A 20,012-nucleotide genomic window follows, 5' to 3' on the forward strand; every position below is an offset into this window, starting at 1 on the left:
GACTGGCTATGAGAAAAAAACTGTATATTTTTATATTTATATTGTAGTTGTATCAGTCAGAATAGGTTAGATTTTGCTGTAATATAAACAATCCTCAAACCTCAGAAATATAAAACATGGGTTATCTCTTCCTCACTCTCCTTATGCACGAGTTGACTTGGAATTTTGCTCCATATCATTCTCACTTCAGTCTAACAGAAAAGCAGTTGGAACATTTCCAGGCACCCTGGCAGAGAGAAAAAGCTATAGCAATTTATACTCACTTTTGCTCAAATTCCATTGACAAGTAGTCACATGGCCATGCCTAACTGCAAAGAGGAAAGGAAATACAATCTTCTTGTATGCACAAGGGAAATATTTGGTCAACAGCACATACGTTACAATATATATACAAATTAATATCGAACACTTCTGAGATGAATAGAATATTTAGAAATATTCCTAATGTGTGTATAAATTTAGACTATTTCTTATCACAATTGCCAGACTGAAACCCTTTCAAAATCAATTCTTTATCTATAATTTCAAATTTCCCAATAAAAGCAGTCTCATAGTTTACAACAATTTATAGTTATTAATATCATGGTAAAATATTTTTAGAACATATTCTAGAACATACACACGTTTTCACCTTAGGAAAATTATCATTTAAAGTATAACAAGACAAACATAAAATAATATAAGAAATTGCTAAGAAGAGGAGGGAATGTTTTCAGGAGGAGAAAACAATTGTTAGCACCACGTGAGGATGTGAAAAGAGGTTCACCAAATTGACTGGTACTCCTCTGACAGAGGAGACTGTCGCTTGAGAAAGCACCAAGGATGAGAAGCTGAATGTCCCCATTTCAATCATTGATCATTTCCCCCCATTCTTTGTCTGAGCCAGAAAAACAAATTAAAGTAGACGGAAAATTAAAAGGTGTGGATTCTGATGGTGGGCCCACTTTATTGGGGCAAGGCACCTACATAAACTCTCACTGTTTTTTTATTTCTATAGTAAGACTAGTCAATTACATACTCTAATACTTTTAGCACATGCTTTACCATTGCTATTTGTGTTTAGTGAATCAAGTAAAAGAAAAAGTTAGATAAAATGAAATGAGGCCATTTTGAAATTAAAAAAAAAAGCTTTCTGTTTTCCATAGACCTAAGAGATTATAATAGGACCCGATAACATCACCAGCATACAATTAGATCACCTGTTGTTTTAGAGTCTCTGTTGAGCAAATCTAGAAAGTCTCCAGGCCATTAGTTCAGATTGATTTAGATTTAACAACAAATAAAAGTTTCAAATTTCAAGATGCCAAAGAAAGCTTAGGTGATATAATAGACTGCTGATTACAAGATAGGAAAAAGGAAAGGTGTGTTCTGATTAATAAGTATTTCCAACCTGTGGATTTAATTTTTATCATAAAATGCTAGTATTTTATAATATTTTACCCAAAGTTTTGCTTCCAAAGTTGTGATCAAGACCAAAAAGATAAAATCAGATGAGTATGTAAAAGGTTGCAAACCAAAGAGTAACAAAAAATAAAAATGCAGGATGGGGGTAGGGGTGAAGGGATTAAGCAAAAAATGGGGAGGGGACTCGTGGAAACCACGGACCACAGTGTGGTGCAGTGATTGCCAGGGGGTGGGGCGGAGGGAGGTAAGGGAGGGTATAGAGGGGATAAATAGTATTGTATGAAGACTTGATTTGGGGTGGTAAACACACAATACAGTGTACAAATGTGTTGTAGAATTGTGTACCTGAAAACTGTACAATTTTGTTAACCAGTGTCACCCAAAAAAATTCAATAAAAAGGGGGGGAAATTTTAATTAAAAAAAATATATAGTCAGTCAATGTGAAAGGCACTTTAGGAGCAAGATAATTAAATTTTGAGATTTCACTCCAGAATATATAGACACAGTTACAATGAAGTACAGAATTGGGATTCACATGCAAAGTGTTCTCATTTTTTTCCTTCATTGCAATATTAGGTAACTACCTGGCCAAGGATCATCTCCCCTTTCCCACTCGCATAGACACACACAAAGGAACGCCTGGAAACAGGGCACTGCTGCCAGCATCCCATAAACGTGATGGCAGATTTCCCAAGAATTGCACTTAGGGTTAGAGGAAACCAAGGATGGAGTGTCTTAAAAAGAAAATCCACAAAGAGATATCTGACCCTAACCTCATCTATGGGAGCTGGAGAGAAGAGAAACAAAGACCTAGTTATGCAGACGACATTAAAACAAACACATGTACAACATAGATAAGCATTCTGCTTAACGGGAGAAAATAACAGGAAGGGCTGGAAGTCTCCACACAGACCAATCTGTTTGATGAAAACATATTTCCTTTATTCTTCTGGCCTCCTCTATAAGACAGTGTACAAAGTGTTCATTTATATTTTCTTTGTTTTTATCCCAAAGCTAGAAGATCAAAGAGTTAATAAAACCTCTTTGCTATAGAAGGTCATTACAAAACTAAATGCAGCAATTCAAAGTGGAAAACAGAATGAACGCCAAGGAGATGCTTAACGAAGTAATATTCTAGATGTGGTCTTTGAAGAACATTTGCAGGCTCCTTTGATTGCTTTAGAGCGCACAGGGCAAAATGTGTCCCGCACGGAGCTAACGTTCACTGATGGCTGAGCTCTCCGAACCTCGGCCAGGCCACCTGGAATCACAAGTATATTTGATGGAGAATTACCTAATATGGTGGAAATATTCACGAGTATTTTACATAGCAAAATGGTATTAAAACCTTCCACTCCCCCCACCCTTAGGACTAATTAAATGTCCAAACATAGGACATGAGTCTATTCACTTGAACAATAATTTGAAGCACATTTTCCAACAACTGACAAAGTTGGATGGCAAGGTAAGGGATTATCTTGATGTCTCCCATTGGCTACTGAGATACTTCTTTTTTCACCCCCTTCTTTTTTGTCCCTCTTTAGTGCTGACATCCTGAGAATGGGGGCAAATACAGAATATAGAGAGGTAGCCTGGGAAATTGCCGATACTGCCGTATTTATTTATTCAAAAGAGACAGGCTGGTACAGTGGTCTTGCATTTCAACGTGACATGTCAGAATTTGCCATTCACTGTAACACTGCGTCTCAGCTTTATGACTTATTAGGTTTCTTCCTGGAAAATATCAGCAGAACAGTCTAGAACTTCAGACATGACCATCCTGCTGGTAGAGTCATGGATAGGTGGCAACACAGAGGCAAGGATAGAGGTCACTTACAGTCCCTGACTGAGGTTTAATTAAACAATTCTTTTCACTGTTTGAAAACTTGGGAGATACAGGTTGTTTTCATTTTGAGGTAAAGGAAGTTCTTTCCTAGGGTAATTTAGGGAATGGATTAGAAAACTAGCAAAGCTAGTGTTCAGATAATGATTCCACTAAAAGGAAGAGTATAATTAAATAACATAGGAATGCAAAGAGACCTGAGATTAAGTTTAAGCAATTAAACTTTTTAATTATTTGGGGCAAATAATTGACCTATTTCACCATAAAATGAGAATGTTTTTAAGTACCATTGAATGTTATGCTATTGATGCCAATAGTCTTTTTGATGCCAATAGTCTTTTTTTTTTTTTTAATCTTTTTGCATCAGTGGTGCATGTCACCTTCCTGCAAGGCAACCAGTTTGCAGATCTGGCCAGAGGGAAAATTACTAGGCAACAAAATGAGGCCCAAGTCAGCTGAGCTCTCTGAACCCTAGGAAAGGCAGCTTCCCTCTCACTCATGAAAGAGGACGATTGTGCTCAGTACCACTTATCCGGTGCCAACAATCTGGTAAGCCCTCTATTCAGCGCCACACCAGGGCTACAACAAGGTGACCCAGAGTTAGGGGCCGAGGTCAGGGAAAGGTCACTGCCTGAAAAATGGAGCTAGTCAAAGGGAAAGAATCCTAGGAATGGGTGAGGCTAGTCACCCACAAAAGTAGCCCAACCCAAGAAATGGCACAGAAAAGCATTTTTTATGGAATCTAAAGTTCTAACTCTTTTTTAAAATCCTGCTGGTCCTTGCAAATGGGTGCTGGGATGCTCGGAAGTGTGGTCCTGGGAATCAGCATTTTGACACCTAAATGCCTATAAACTTCTGCCACTCCTTTATCTCTACTCTTCAGATTCTTTAATTCCCTCCTCACTTTTCTGTCCCTTCTTTCAACCATCACCCCAACTTTGAAACCAAAGACCAGACGCTAGGTATGAAGACATCGTCACCCTGTTGTTTGAAACCCTCTCTGAACACCAGTCAGCTTTCCTTCCCCAACATCTTCCCGGTGCCTCTCTGTAAAGGCAGAGTGTCAGATACATGCCGCCGTGATGACATTAGTGGTCATGCCATGCCATGAGTACTCACTTAAAATAAGCCCTTTCAAGGTTAAAGGAACCTTAATGTTTACAATATTTATTTGCCCTTTCATAGCTTTTCTTATCTCATTTGATACATTTGAGTGCTTACAGGGTGCCTGTTATGAGGAGAGGAACATGGGCTCAGGGTTACTTATTTCAAGCTTTCAAATGAACAAACAGAAAAAACATGACATTTCTACCCCTGGATGGCAAAATAAAAACATTTCACAAAAAAATACTCAAACGGTATCACTTTAAAGATGTGAAAAGATTAAGTGTATTTGGGAAAGAAATTTTATTTTAAATAGGTAGCTAGATGCTGATATGCACAACTAAAATGGTTACTATTCATCTGGTTTCTTTTTTGAAGAAACCCCAAAATCATAAAGTTAGAAAATATTCGATTACTTCTCTTCAACATGAAGAAGAATGGAGAGAGAGAGATTTCAAGTTCTTTTTTGTTTTATATTTGTTGTCAAGAATTCATATAAAAAAGTCAATTTTATACAAAATAATTTCACAAAATTACCTTTAAGAGAGTCAATTTCCATATATCAATTTTAGTAGGTCATATAATATGTTTTAATAAGAGCTCCTTAGTTTTATTAGTGCATTATAAATTATTTATCTTGGAAAAATACATTAAAAACAGAATTAGAATGTCTTTGGTTTATGTAGCTCACAGAATTAAGTTAGAATAGTATAATATATGTTATACAGAGAGAAATGTAAATGTTGCCTAAAAGAACATTTTTGAGTCAGTTTCACATTAAACATTGAATAGAAAAGTTGACTTATCTTAAAATAAAGCAAGTCACTACATCACTCTGCTACAAGCAAACGTTTTGTTTGTAAGTAAGGATGAACTGACAGTGCTTGAAAGTGTAGTTCATCAAAATCACAACAAGAAACCAAATATCATGAATGTGTAAAATTCCATGTTTATTTAATATCCATTACATAGACAGTTTATTGAAACCAGACTTTGTAAAGACAAATAACATTTCTGATGAGCATAAACAATACCATATAGTTGAAATTTATTTTGCATTTTCACATGACTAAAGATGTCATTATGCAAGAGTTTCAACAATAAAGACCTGGAGTAAATTGGCATGGCATCTCTCACGCTTCAGGGCGGCACCAGCCTCCGTCAGTTTGAGGGGAGAGATTATTAGCAGCTTTGCACCAAGGAGCCCAGTGATCAGCACGTCTGAACTCAGCTGTCATGGAACCTCCCCCAATATCTGAGTTGGTGTCCAGTGTAGTCTGTGTCATGGGTGCCTTCTCAGAGCACACATCCAGAGCTCAGAATGGGTATTCCTAGGACAAACAAACAAACAAAAAACTAAAGGCAGTATGTAAAAAAGGCTCACTCTAGACACGGAGAAGTATGAGTGTTATACTTAATAATAGCAGTGATTATTTTTAGAGTTGCTCATATTTATTAAAGTTACTATGTGCCAGGCACTATGTTAAGTGCTTAACACTAACGTATAAAATGGTCTCAAGAATACTTTGAAATAAGCACTGAAATTATATCTGTATTATAAACAGGGAAGCTAAGTTTGACAGAGGTCAAGAAACTTGAATGCAGTTTCACAGTAAGTAGGAGAGCCAGATTGCCCTTTGTGGCATCAGACATAGCCCAGGGAAGACCAGTAGCTTTCTGCCCCACGGATAATGTTTTTCTTTTCCTTTCATTTTTCACATTCCAAACCACAACACAGTTCTCCTTGCTCTTAGCAGTGGCCATGTGACAGATTCTGACCAACAAGACGTAAAGTGAAGTTGCTAGCTGGGGCTTTGCAGAACATTCTTGGAAAGAGACAGACTCAGTTGTACAGCAGGTCTCTGGTTAAGAGGATCCATCTCAGGTTGTGTTCAGAAGACACACACACAGAAAGAAAGAAAGAAAAAGAAAAGGAAAAAGACAGATTCCTTATCTCTTCACACCTCCACCCTTCTTCTTTATCCCGGATTATTCATCCTCAGATTTGTTGATGCATGAGGGAAAAAAATATCCTATCCTTTCTGCTAAACCCTGTAATTCGGCGCTCATGGCTGACTACACCGATTACCTATGACTGCTTTACAGGCATACCTCGTCTTATTGCTCTTCGCTTTATTGTGCTTCATAGATACAGTGATTTTTACACATTGAAGGTTTGTGGCAACCCTGTGTTGAGCATGTCTATAGGCACCGTTTTTCCAACAAGCTCAGATGATGGTTAGCATTTTTTAGCAATAAAGTGTTTTTATTAAGATACGTATATTGATTTTTAGACAAGTTATTGGACAGTATAGCGTAAATATAACTTTAACTTTTACATGCACTGAGAAACCAAAAAATTCCTATGCCTCGCTTTATTGTAAATATTTGCCTTATGGTTGCCTGGCCCTGAACCCACAATGTCCCTGAGGAATGCTTGTATAAAGCTTTACTGGGAGGGGGGGCAATAATTACTAATATTTTTTAAATAAAAGGATAAATGACTGAGATGTATATCTTAATTATGGTATATTCTGTACCATATTTCTATGATTAAATTAATGTTGGGTGAGTTCCTTTCATTGAATACTAAACACTAGCACATCTGAAATAGCTATTCATTCTTCTTGCTATAAGTGTGCAGGTTAAAGCATAAGATAAGCCCTCTGGGCTATGTACACAGAAAGAATGGCTTATGTGATCTTAGACAAGGTTGTTTCCCTCTTTGAGATTACCAATTGTTTCAACCCATCTCATAGGATAGTTTTTAGGATTAACTAAAAGAATGAATGTGAATTGCCTGGTACTGTGCCTGAATACAGTTAACAGATTTTAATTCTCCCCCCACTCACTCAGTTCCCCATCACCTATCCCTTTTGACAGAATGATGACTTCAAAGACTTCTGTCTAACCTCTGAAAGCCTTTTTGCTTTTCTTACTTCATAGCCCAGTCACCATACAAAGACAACATTTGGTTGGACATAGATATTAGAGAAAGAAATACTTCCTGCTAGGATGTAAGCTTCCTAAAGGCAGTAGCCATGTCTCGGAAACTCAAGTTTCTAAAGAATTTCTAGTTAGAATATCTGAACAAAAAAGAATCTTTGAGCCCACCAGATTACCATTTAATGATTAATCAATCCAAAGGACTTATCTTTTTCAAGGTGCAACCTTGTCAGCATTTACTATCCCTCAAGTACAATACTTGAGGACCTATAAAGCAATTGTGAACAAAGGCAAACCCATATTGTGGATGATAATATGAGGCCATAAAAAAACAAAAACTATCCTATAATGTAATGGTTGTTTACTATGAACTATTCACTAGGCTAGAGACCTTCATACATTATCACTAATCCTTTCCAAAACTCTGCAAAATAGATTTCAGCCCCATATTACAGAAAGGAAAGCCAAGGTTGGAGCCTTGACTGTCACTAACTAATTCAGAGTGTCTAACCAGAGTTTGACTTCAGATCTCTCATACTCCAATGTTTGAGCTCTTTGCACTCCATATACTGCATCCCAGAAGATGTGAAGATTATGAATTTCTGGAAAAAAAGAAAAAAAGCCAAAGAAATCATACATCTAGTTTGGTATAAAACAAGGTTTTGGGACTTTAATTATTTAGATCTATCACATCAAAATTATTTATTGCTAATAAAAAACAATAATAATGTCCAATATTACCATCGCAGCATACAAAGGTATATTTACAACACTTCTGTGTGGCAGATATTATTATTTCCATGTATGAATAGATGTTGAAATTCACAGAGAAAAAGAGCTTCCCCTAGTACCAGACCTTGGGCCCATACTCTGACCTCATTGCTTAATCTTGAGGGTTTCCCAGCATGCCGCCACATTCTGCTCCCCGTGATACTTTGCTTGAATTTTAGTGAGAGGAACAAAGAAAGGCATGAGGACATGGAACAGTCACCAGCTTTGGCTCTTCCTCCTTCCATTATCTAAAATGTTTTCTGTGAGCAAGAGTTTTTTTTAACGGCGTGTCTTCTGAGACGTCATTCTGATCAAGTATGGATTCAATAAAGTGAGTCTTCTCATGAGTGTGGCTGGGCAAGTATTAGAGTGATTTCCTAAAGGTCTTTAGCTCTTGCTTGGTTTTCAGTGTGTCCCTTTTCTCCTTAACATCTGTTTTCAAAGGGGCAGTGAGAAATCACTTTAAGGGCTAGAATAGCTCTGGGGTGTTTAACAGGTGCTGGAACTCATGTCTAGGTCACCAGTTCAGACCCAAAGATATATGGTTCTCTCTTTTTCTAACCTATGGCTTCAAGCAGTAAGACCAGACCTATATCTTTAAACTGGTATATTGTACCATAAAACCATTCCTTCCCTACTTTGATTTAGAGGTGCTGGTGAGGAATCAACTAGGATTGTTACCGCTGAAGCCAGCAGGGCAGTAATCATCATTCATTCCAATGGCACACGGTGTGTCCCTTGTGCTGTTAGAAGCAGGGCAGTTGGATATAAGCGACCAGGTGAGGTGAGACAGCACATACTCCTTTAAAGAATTCTTTCTTCTGAGTATGGGAAAGGGGGAATTAAGGTGAATAACCAAAAGGGCAGCAAGGAGTAGCTGAAGAGAAAGAAAGGAAATGATGATCCATGTTTGGACTAAATTAGAAACATCAGAAAGTACAGTCAAATGAGTCAACAGCTAAACATGGGAATAAAAAAGTCAATGTATCAACTTTGAAAACTAGAGAACCTGGACAATAGAGATGAAGGTCAAAGCAGAAGGCAGTTGGTTCATCACTTTCTTAGTCTTAATTATCTCTTTTATGATCTTTAAATGTTAAAAACATTGTGGTCAGGTGTTGTCAAGGAAATGCACCTCCATAAGGAAGACTCAATAATATTTATAGATAATATCCTGGTTCCTGGGGTGGACCAAAGACTTAAAGCTGTCCTTCACAGCCTAGTACTTGCAAAGGCTTCTTTCTGTTTAGCTGGGCCATTCTTTACATATTTTTCATTTTATTCCTTCTTGAACCTCTAAAATTTCCAAAAAAATAAAAATAAAAGTAGTGTTTACATTAATTAATTAATTTATTAAAAACTATTACTTAATTCCTAATCTACTTAGGTACTCAAATTATATTTTTCAGAAATAAAAAGATTGTTTTATCTACATAATAATAATTATTATTATAAGAACATGAAAATTTCATGAGAAATCTAAAATTGGTAATGTTTTCAATGGCTTGATTCTAAAAGCTAAGCTAGAGTTAATGGGACCCCTCTTTGAGGTATGTCTAGTTTATAAATAACAAAAGATTTCTATATTTCCACCATCATTTCTGGGCACTGTAAACATATTTGTGTTAATGAAGGTGCTAGTTCTGTTGGTGGCATTTTAAACAAGGAAGCAGAGGCTGTACTTTGGAGCTGAACATAAACATAATTGGAAAAGGTGGTGATGAACTAAACTATATTTCCGCAGGCATTTGAAATAATGGCTGTAGAATATTCCCCCCTTTAAAGCAATCATAACATGGCGCCCCATTGGTTCATTTCCTGGCAGCTTATTCTGCTATACACCTTCCTGCTGGATAGGAAATCTAGTCCAGATCATCACAGTGTTTTACATTAAGCATATCTTTCTTGCTGGATGCTTATGTAAAGTAAAATCTAAGGATTCCTCAATTTGTTTCATTATTTTTTTTGAAACAAGGATTTCAACCAGTGGCAATTAGAATGACAAACTCCTCAACTTTACATCACGGTAGGAGAGGATATGCATAGGAGTGTGTGTGTGTGTGTGGGGGGGGGGGGTGTTATCCATGTGCCCAGAGAGGGATTATACTGATGACAAAAACTGGAAATAGAAACTAGTAAATATACTATCTCTGCAAAAAAACACACAACAAAATAAATAAATGGAAATTTAAAATGAGGTGGTCTTTCCCTTAATTACATATTTATTTACCAAAGCCATAGAAAAACCAAACTTTCTTCAGGCTTCTTGAAAAGTAAACCAAAAAATGATTAAGCATCTCTGATAAAAATGTGCTTATATGGCTGAAATGTTGAATATCACAATGAAAAAAAGGTAACTTTTTACACTTTCCAAAAAGAATTTATTCTCATCAAAAATCATTTCCAAGCAACCTAGTGAGTAGAGTGTGCATACGTTAACTTGAAGCTTTTCTAAAATTTTCCTGAAAGTTGCATACCTCAAGTTTCCATCTCTGGCCTTACTAGAAGCATAAATTTTCCATCTATATATCCCAGACATACACTATCCAAGAAGACACCAGCATAAAGTACAATGAAGTAGTGGTTCTCAAAACGTGATCCAAGAACTCCTGGAATCACATGAAAATTTTACATGTAGCCTTACGTGGTCTTTTTATTGTGTAGGGTAATCGAATATCAGTGGCAATGACCATCTTTCTTTTGATGTGAGCTAATAACTTACTTAAAACATATAGTAAGATTAGATGTCGGCTCACTATTGCCTCCTTGAAAAGATCACTGATTCTGATGAATTACCCTTATGCTGTGGCTAGAGCAGGAGGGATAGGAAGTAGGTGCTTTGGCTCCATCCATGTGGCCTGACCATTGAAGTATTCCTCTAGCCATGTTCCTGGACAGCCACTTCTACGGCATCCTGATATTTCTATGAGAAAAAGTTTATACATTCTAAAGGAAATAGTCTACAATGACTCTATGGAGTGCAATTTCCACTGGAATGATTTCTCTTAATCTTGAACTTTAACCATTCCCACTGCTATAGTGCCTCCCCAAAATGAGCGTGGGTCATGGTATCTTCCAACTCCCTCCCTCCCTCCCTCCCTCCCTCCCTCCCTCCCTCCCTCCCTTCCTTCCTTCCTTCCTTCCTTCCTTCCTTCCTTCCCTCCCTCCCTCCCTCCCCCCCTTCCTTCCTTCCCTCCCTCCCTCCCTCCCTCCTTCCTTCCTTCCTTCCTTCCTTCCTTCCCTCCCTCCCTCCCTCCCTCCCTCCCTCCCTCCCTCCCTCCCTCCCTTCCTTCCTTCCTTCCTTCCTTCCTTCCTTCCTTCCTTCCTTCCTTCCCTCCCTCCCTCCCTCCCCCCCTTCCTTCCTTCCCTCCCTCCTTCCTTCCTTCCTTCCTTCCTTCCTTCCTTCCTTCCTTCCTTCCTTCCTTCCCTCCCCCTTCCTGCCTTCCTGCCTTCCTGTCTTCCTGCCTTTTTTCCTTTCTTCTTTCCTTTTTTCCTTTTATCCCTAGCATCTAAGAGTCTGCTCCATAGAGCCAGTTTGAGTGAACATATAAAGGTACCTAAAGTAGATGATTTTCTATACAGTGGTACTTGATCGCCTAAATGTAAAATGACTATCATAAGGAAAGTAAAAAAATATGACCCTAATGCTTTAAAAAATGTACAAACACCTCATGTCATGCCAGCATGTCTCCTGATATAAAGGGCCCTTCTATAACAACCTCACTACCCTTCACAATCACTTGTAAAAAAACACTGGCCTCCACTTTCATACTATTGTCTTCCTGCCTCACATACATGATTCTATATGCATTTTACAACCTCTCAACCCCAAGGATTTGACCTACTAACCTCAGGTTTCACTAACCAATTCCATCCAGTTTCCTAATAACATCTATACCATTGTCCTCAAGCATCTTTTTTTTAAATTTATCTTTATTGTTGAAAGTAATACAGATGCCTACTTTCCCCACTCCTATTGACCCCCTCATCCACCCCACTCCCAGGCCTTCCCTATACCATGTCTGTGTCCATGGATTATGCTTATAAACATATAAGTTCTTTGGTTAATCTCTCCCCACCCACTCCCTCACCCCCACCTTCCCTTTGAGATCCTTCAGTCTCTCAAGCATCTTATAACATGCTTTTTCATGAGAATCCATGTTTTGAAAAAAGTTACCAGTCTGCCACTATTGAGAGCTCCTAGTGTAAGCTCCCTTCTCTCCTGGAACCTTTCTGGCCCAGCAGAGGTTGTGAAGGAGGAATAGTGTGAAAAGACTATTTAAGTTTTAAGTCTGGTCATTGAAGCAATTAAACAGTGCATCAGACCAAAATGATATCGCTTTCTTGACAAATTAAATTTCTTAAAAAACTGGAGAGGGAAAAAAATTTATGAACTTTGACTTCACATTTGAGTTCTTGAAATATTTACCTCTTGAGCTTAAAATCTTCAACTTTCATACTCTGCACTTCTGCGTAACTGTTCCCTCTATGTGGAAGGTTCTTGCCCCCTCTGGGATAGCAGCTCAGTGAGAAATTGGTCTCTGGCTCCCTGGCTGCAGTGATTCCCACAGCAGCTTCGTGACTTTTATCATATCAGTGATGGCAGCTTTTTCGTCATATTTGCATTGTTGTACTCACTGCACAAATTTTTACTTAATTTCTGACTTTAAATTAACTTATTTTTAACTTAAGTAAATGTGTTTTAAAAGGAAGTTTTGTGTCCATGCCATAAATAGATGGTAACCTGGAAAAAATTAATTTAATGGAAACCATACAGTGTTATTAAATTCTTGTTCCACATAGTTATCTGCTGAAGACTCTGAGCCTGAGGCTTGCCTTCTGTTTCTCAAAAAGGAAAAGTGTTAGCAAGTTCTTTGTCAGCACCAGCCTGAGACTTTCTTCATGATATCATTAGAAGTCTCAAAAAACCTGAAAGGAAGTGGATTTTCTCATTGTGTCATTCAATATCCATATGCCTCCTAACATTATCCTGTACACACAAATGGTACACATTCCTCAACCTAGGAAACACTGGGTTGAATGTTGTCCAAGGCTTCTGCCAGCTATAAGAGTTTATTATACTACAAATCAGTAATTTTAGTTTACAGACACAAAAAAGACACAGGTACATTCCTTTTTGAAAAGCTGAGACACAAATATCTTGTAGGAAGAGCTGACTCCTCTCCCTGTTCCATGACTCTGGGTAAGTAGTTCAGGCACAGAGAGGTAATGAGGGTAAGAGCAGAATGAGGATTCAGCTGGGCAACTTGGTTTGGTTGTTGCAAAAGACCTTTTAGCAATCCAATTGAAATATGTTGTTGGATCTGTCCAAACTATTTTTGGCAGAGCTGAAAGGTAAATGCTGGGATCAGTTTAACAAAGTAGCTGTATTTTGATAGAGAATTGATGCTATTTTGGTAAAAATGCAAAACTTACTCAAGCATCTTTAACTTGCTCTAAGTGCCCAGGGACCATTTACATGATAGAAGTGAATGATTTAAAAATGGAAATGAATAGCTATTTCTGTTTATAATTTTGTTTGTTTGTTTGCTATAAGCTTGAACAATTAGACACGGAGTAACACCTGAATTCAAAGCCTTTGCTTCCTCCTCTGCAGAGTGCTTCTAGTTACACAACCCAAAGCTTATCATCCTTCTGTTGTCTGGCTTGAAGTAAATGATTAATTAAAGCTGACTCACATAGAGTGGAGCAATGGAAAATCAGTGCAAAAATGCATAGTTATTGTTTTACTTCTACTGCAAACATAAACACCATCATGACAATTGAGATATCAATATATATATATTTTAAATATCTTTATTGATTTCAGAGAGAGGAAAGGAGAGGGAGAGAGAGAGAGAGAAACATCAATGATGAGCGAGTCGTTGATCAAACCCACAACCCGGGCATGTGCCCTGACTGGGAATCGAACCCCGATCGCCTGGATCCTAGGTCGACGCTCAACCGCTGAGCCACGCCCAGCCAGGTTCAATATTTTTTAATAATACATTTTGCTTGGCAGAAATACCAAGGAGTTCCATCTATCTGCCTGGAATTTAGAAGTAGTACTTTTCATAGGATTAAAGTTTATGCTAGTTACTTTAGACAATCACTTTTGAATGGGAGATAGATGGTTAACCCTTACCAAAAGTAGCCTCAAAAAGATTGCCACAGCACCTGTGAAACAGTTCTTATTTATTTATTTTTAATTTAATTTTTCATCCCATTTATCTATGCCCTCTCCCCCCTCCCCCTCCCCCCTCCCCCACCACAGTGATCATACTGTCGTCCATGCTCATGAGTTCTCTCATTTATTTTTTTGTTCAGTCCCTCTACCCACACCCCATAACCTCCTCCCCCCACACCAGAGCTGTCTGCCTGCTCTCTATGAGTCTGTCTCTTATGAAATAGAATTTTTAGTTAAGCTTCTGCTGCTCCCTTTTGCCTTCACCTACTTAATTCCTACTTCACTTTGTTTAGAAAACAAGGAATGTCAGCCAGGCCCACAAGTTGCAAGGCAAATTGCCCACAGTATCTGCAAAACCAGACCCTGGGTTGGGATCTTGAAATTCAGCAACTTAGTGTTTTGGAGAGCAAGGGCCTGGGAACCAGGAGATCTGAGTTTCAGGTTTAATTCCACCACTCACTGTGTGACACTGAGCAACTCTATTGTCTTCACTGATTTCCAGTGTCTCTTTCTCTAAAAGAAAGGGCGAGGAGGGATCTATCTTTCTTGCTTTAACATCCTATGATTCTAATTCCTAGAGTGTTACAGGGACATCTAGCAATGTTCAATAAGCTTAGACTTTCAAGTAGTAACCCAGTCTTAGAGGTTTTAAAAAGAATAGGCAGATACTGTCTCATTAACAAGTCATGCAAGTTAGTAAGGAATTAATAATAGACCTACAATTAGATATTGTGTCTTCGATTTGCTGGTTAACTCATTGACTCTGATATATATTGACCTTCAGAAAGTTAAAGAATGATAGATGTGGGCCTAACCACTAAGTAGCTGATCTTCAAACATGCCTGCATTAATATTTTATTGATTGTGTTTCATTTTCATTGTAGTTCAATTAAGATTCCAATGAGATAAATATCTTCCTTTATTCAAGAACCCTAGAGAACAGTAGCTTTGAAACATTTATTACAAAAATAAACATTGACTATTACCCAACAATTATACATAAAAGTGTCTGTGAATGGCTAGACTAATATAGGCCTTCAGGTAAAACCAGTGATTTATATCAAGCTTCACAGAAGAGCATGTTTCCACAGATACGCAGAATATTCCTAACATAGAGCCTAGCTGAGAAAATGCACTCAAATTATTATTTACTCAGAGTCTTAAGTAAAGACTTTCCACAACAGCTCTATCCTACAACCTAAAACTAAATGCCAAAAACTACATTTTCCAAACATCTTGTCAAAACCAATTTATTGGTTTATTGGTTTAAAGCAAATTTATTTTAAATTTGATCGAAAATGTAATAATTTGTAATCACACAATTTTAACTCTAATATTCTTCTCTTTTCCAAGAGCAGTACTGTGACTTTAAGAAAGGTAGCAGCTAATAGTAATTTTAGTCAGTCAACATCTGTTGAGATTCGGCTATTCTAAATAGATAAGTGGTAAACTTTGAAAGGAGTCTGACTCAGCTTATTATTAAGGTTATTCCAGAGAAATGATCTTCAGTTTAGTGGAGTTCCCATCTATTGATCATTCATTCAGCAAACTATTGGGACCTACTATGTATCAGGCACACCATAACCTTGTCATGCAATTTCTTATCAAACTATTTTTTTCAATAAATCAAGTATAAAATATCTAGTGACTCAAGCTTGGAATCATATTTTAGAGGCCGAATATCAACCCTACAAAGAGAAAAGAAAAGGAAGTATGAAGCTAGAAACCATGAGAAACTGTTCTCTGCCTGAGATCCCCAGATCTCAACTCCGCTGACTCCCTTTTCCTGAATTACACACTTTTCCAAGCCTGATTTTCTTTAGCGAGAGGAAGCAGCATAGTAAAGAGTAAGAACACTGGCTCCGTGGCCAGACACATATGCTTTTTTTTTTTTTAACTTTATTGTTGACACTATTACAGATGTTCCCATTCCCTTCCCCCCTCTGCCCACCTCCACCCAGCCCCTGCCCCTCCTCCCCTCAGGCCATCACCACACTGTTGTCTGTCTCTATGGGTTAAGCATGTATGTTCCTTGGCTCCTCAGTTTCCCGCTTACTAGATGTGGAACTTGGCAAGTTCTTAAAACCCCTTTAAGCCTAAGTTTCTTCTCTAAGTTGGAAATAATAATATCCTACTCAAGATTGCTGCAGGGATAAAATAAGATAATGTGAGTAAAGCTCTTAGTACTGCATCTGCAAATGATAAGCACTCAGGAAAGTGTAGCTCCAATTTAATCTTGTCATTAGCAGAGCATGGAGATGACAGATGAACTAAGATTTATTAAGTTCCAAGTACTCCTTGGGCAAAAGGAGGTTCTAGAAATTACCCTCTCCCCACTCTCTCTCCCCACTCCCACCTCGCTCGTTTCTTTATGAACTTGAGAACTAATTCTCCAGCTTGTGTACCATCTTTCCCTTCATCTCCTTTTTCTAATTCCTCATGATTTATTTTAGAAATATCGCTGTATATCAGCACAATCATTAGCAGAGAAAAAGAATAAAAGAAAAATAGTAAAAATTCACATCTTTACATTAAAGTTATTTATTTGTAGATATTTCTAAGTGGTGAAATTAATGATGATTTTGGTCCTCTTGACTTATGCTTTTGGTCCAAATTTCTACACTGACATGTATTACTTTTATAAGGAAAAAAAGTGTATTTTTTAAAGTGTGTGTGTGTGTGTGTGTAAGTGAACTTGTTAAATTCAGTAAAGATGTGGTTGGAGAGGATTGTCTAAAATAACTGTGCATGCATGAGTATTTAGAGAAAATTATTTTAGCAAAAAAAACAGGATTCAGACTTTGAAGACATTGATTTAAATCCTAGTACAATGATTTAGTAGCTCTATGACCTTAGTCGTTTACCCTTCCTAAGCCTCATTTTTCTCACCCATAAAATGGGGTAGTAATACCATTCTTCAGTAATGCCTTCAAGATGTAAAATATGTATGATATATGGCACAGAATTAGAGCAGATGACTTATAACCTGATGAATATCTACATGCTTTTAAAAAAAGAATTAACCAGAAAGTTTAGATTAAAAATTCCTGCACTAATTAATATTATCTTATGCATTTGGATGTGCCATCCATATTTGAAGTGTACCATGATAAAAACTAAATATTTGTCCTCACAGTCCCCTCCCAAACTAGCCCCTTTTCTGGAAGACAAAATTGTTCCCATTTGAGAACTACTGCTCTACTGCTCATGTCCCATAACAATAGCACTTGGGGTTACATAATAGATCTACATAATACTACTAATAGTAATAAGACTTTTAAAAATGTTTACCCTCAATTTGGTGTTTGAATTCTAAAATTCTTATAATGCATCTCCATGTAATTTCCAGAGAGTTGCACAAGAGGATTCAGAATGTGCACCATTTATGTATCAGATATTCTCTGAATAGGACGGTGGTTGATGTTTGCCTTGTTTAAAGGTATTACTCATTATTAAATGAAAAGCTCTCCCTCACCACTAAGCCTCACTCTGGAAAGTAACTATTTTTTTTAATAGCCTCTTTTTAAATTTTTGTTATGTTAATTGCATTCATTATGCAGTTTTCACGTATTTTCTTGTTTGTGTGCATTAGAACACACATTCATTGCAGTGTAAAGGAAGATGCACTTTGTATCTGATACGGTCTGTAATCCACACCAACACATTCACTAATGTGTTCATTAAATGTTAAATAATCAAGTATTATGTTTTTTATAATGCATAAATCCTTAGTAGATTGTTATAGAGATGTATACAAGTGTTTTAATGATGATTAGGAGAACTGGTTGGGGTTTTGCATGCTGTAAGAATACATTATTATTTTCCCATTTAAAATAATAAAAGATTTGGTCTTGCTAGATAAAAATTTGCCTTCCCACGTTTCAGGAGTGGGTTAGATTCAGATAATTAGGAATGACTAGTTATAATCCTTGATCATTTATTGTGTTAGGCTTTGTGCTAAACATTTTATAGATATTATCTCTTTAAAATAAACTACCTCAGCAGAGACACCTGGAAGAAAGAAGAGAGAATACATGTGGAAGAGAGATAGAAGACTTCACTTAAAGATTTTTTTAAATAAAATATGTTCTTAATTCTGGTTCTTAATCCTGAGATGAGATAAGAATCTAACCGGTCCTCATTACAAGGACAGAGCATTCCATTCCCTCACTTTCTATTTCCTCCTCCATCCTCTGAATTCTAGCTTATGTTTCAAATATTCACCATTTCATTGAAGCTCTACCAGCTATATTCATTAATAGCCTCATGGTGAACCCAGTGGGTTTCAGTCCATATCTTTTGTGACCTCTTTACTTTTTTTTATTAACAACTTTGACCATTTAATCTCTTAAAAATAGTCTACTTCAAATATATGTCCCAAGCCTAGATTTCTTCTTGCTTGATCTGTAGATCCTATATTCAACTATACAAAGGACATCACAACTTAGACGAGTTACAGTCACACCTATGATTCAATCATGTGGAACTGAATCCACCATGTCTCCCTCACCCCAAATATGTTTTTCCTCCTGTGTTTCCCATTTCAATAAATAGTGTCATGATTACCTCCATTTCTTGAGCCAGAATTAAGGCATGATCCATGGCTTTTCCCTCTTACTTACCTCTAGTCTCCAATTAATCATCAAATCATGTTGATTCTATCTCCTCTGTAGCTAGCTCTTAAACCTGTCATGTTTCTACCCTACTGCTACCACCTTAGTTCTGACTCTCATAGTCTTTTGACTATTTTATGCAGCAACTTATTTAGTTGGCCTCCCAGGTGGTCAACTAAGTATTAAAATAAACTGCTTATTTTTATGAATTGACCAAATATATGCTAACAAAGACAAAAGAAGACACTTAACATAGCCATTGGACCTCACGTTTAGGACTTTCCTAAAATCTCTCAAACAAGCAGCAGCTGGCCTCACCATGTCCCAAACAGCTTGATAAGTGGCCCCAGGCCTGGCATTCGTGGCAGCCTGCATTGGTTCATAGCTTGGCCTCTCCTGGACAACACCAAGCCCAGCATAAGTAGCAGCCATCTATGGATTGCTGTGTAGCTCATGCTGGGTGCCCTGGGCAAGGCACAGGAAGAAGCTGGCTTTGCACCTCCTGGGAGGCCCCAGAGATAGTGCACCTGGTAGTCAGACTCAGCCACGCTGGATTACAACCCTACCATATCCATGAGTGACACACTCAAGGGGCGCACTTGGTGAACACCAAAGCTCCACTGAAGTAAATCCTGCTCCATAGGGGTGTCTCCAGCACAGCAGCTCTCTGGCTGTAGTTGCAGCTGGTCCTCACAGCCAACTGGTCTGGGGGTCAATTCCTCCAGGTGACACCAACAGAAACCTAGGCTCAACTACAATAGGACAGTGCACACAGCCCACACAGGGGAGCATCTAGAAGGCCCGGCTCAAGTGACTGGGGAGGCTGAGCCACTGGACCCTACAGGACACCTACTACACAAAGCCACTCTACACGTTTCAGGAGACATAGCAGCTCTACCTAATACATAGAAACAAACACCTGGAGGCAGCCAAAATGCAGAGGCAAAGAAACATGTCACAAAGGAAACAGAAGAAATCTCCAGAAAAGGAATTAAATGAAATAGAACCAAGCAAGCTAACAGATGCAGAGTTCAGAATTGTGGTTATAAGGATGCTCAAGGATCTTAGTAAGACTATTAAGGAAACTGGTGAGATCATCAATGACATAATAAAGTACCAATCAGAAATGAAGCCTACACGAAC

The 20,012-nt window shown here is 37.8% G+C and overlaps 1 long non-coding RNA gene across 1 annotated transcript in view; it reads right to left on the reverse strand.

Moving 5' to 3' along the window:
- Window positions 1-4,834: 4,834 nt before the first annotated feature.
- Window positions 4,835-20,012, reverse strand: part of LOC308554690 — a 36,187-nt gene continuing 21,009 nt past the window's right edge. The window contains exons 3-4 of the long non-coding RNA XR_013998434.1: window positions 7,810-7,900; window positions 4,835-5,683 (exon numbers count right to left, since the gene is read on the reverse strand). This is a non-coding gene — a long non-coding RNA (uncharacterized lncRNA). The remainder of the gene's footprint in view (window positions 5,684-7,809; window positions 7,901-20,012) is intronic.

Source organism: Miniopterus schreibersii (genome assembly GCF_964146895.1).
Source record: "Miniopterus schreibersii genome assembly, chromosome: 3".
NCBI classification, from domain to species: Eukaryota; Metazoa; Chordata; class Mammalia; order Chiroptera; family Miniopteridae; genus Miniopterus; species Miniopterus schreibersii.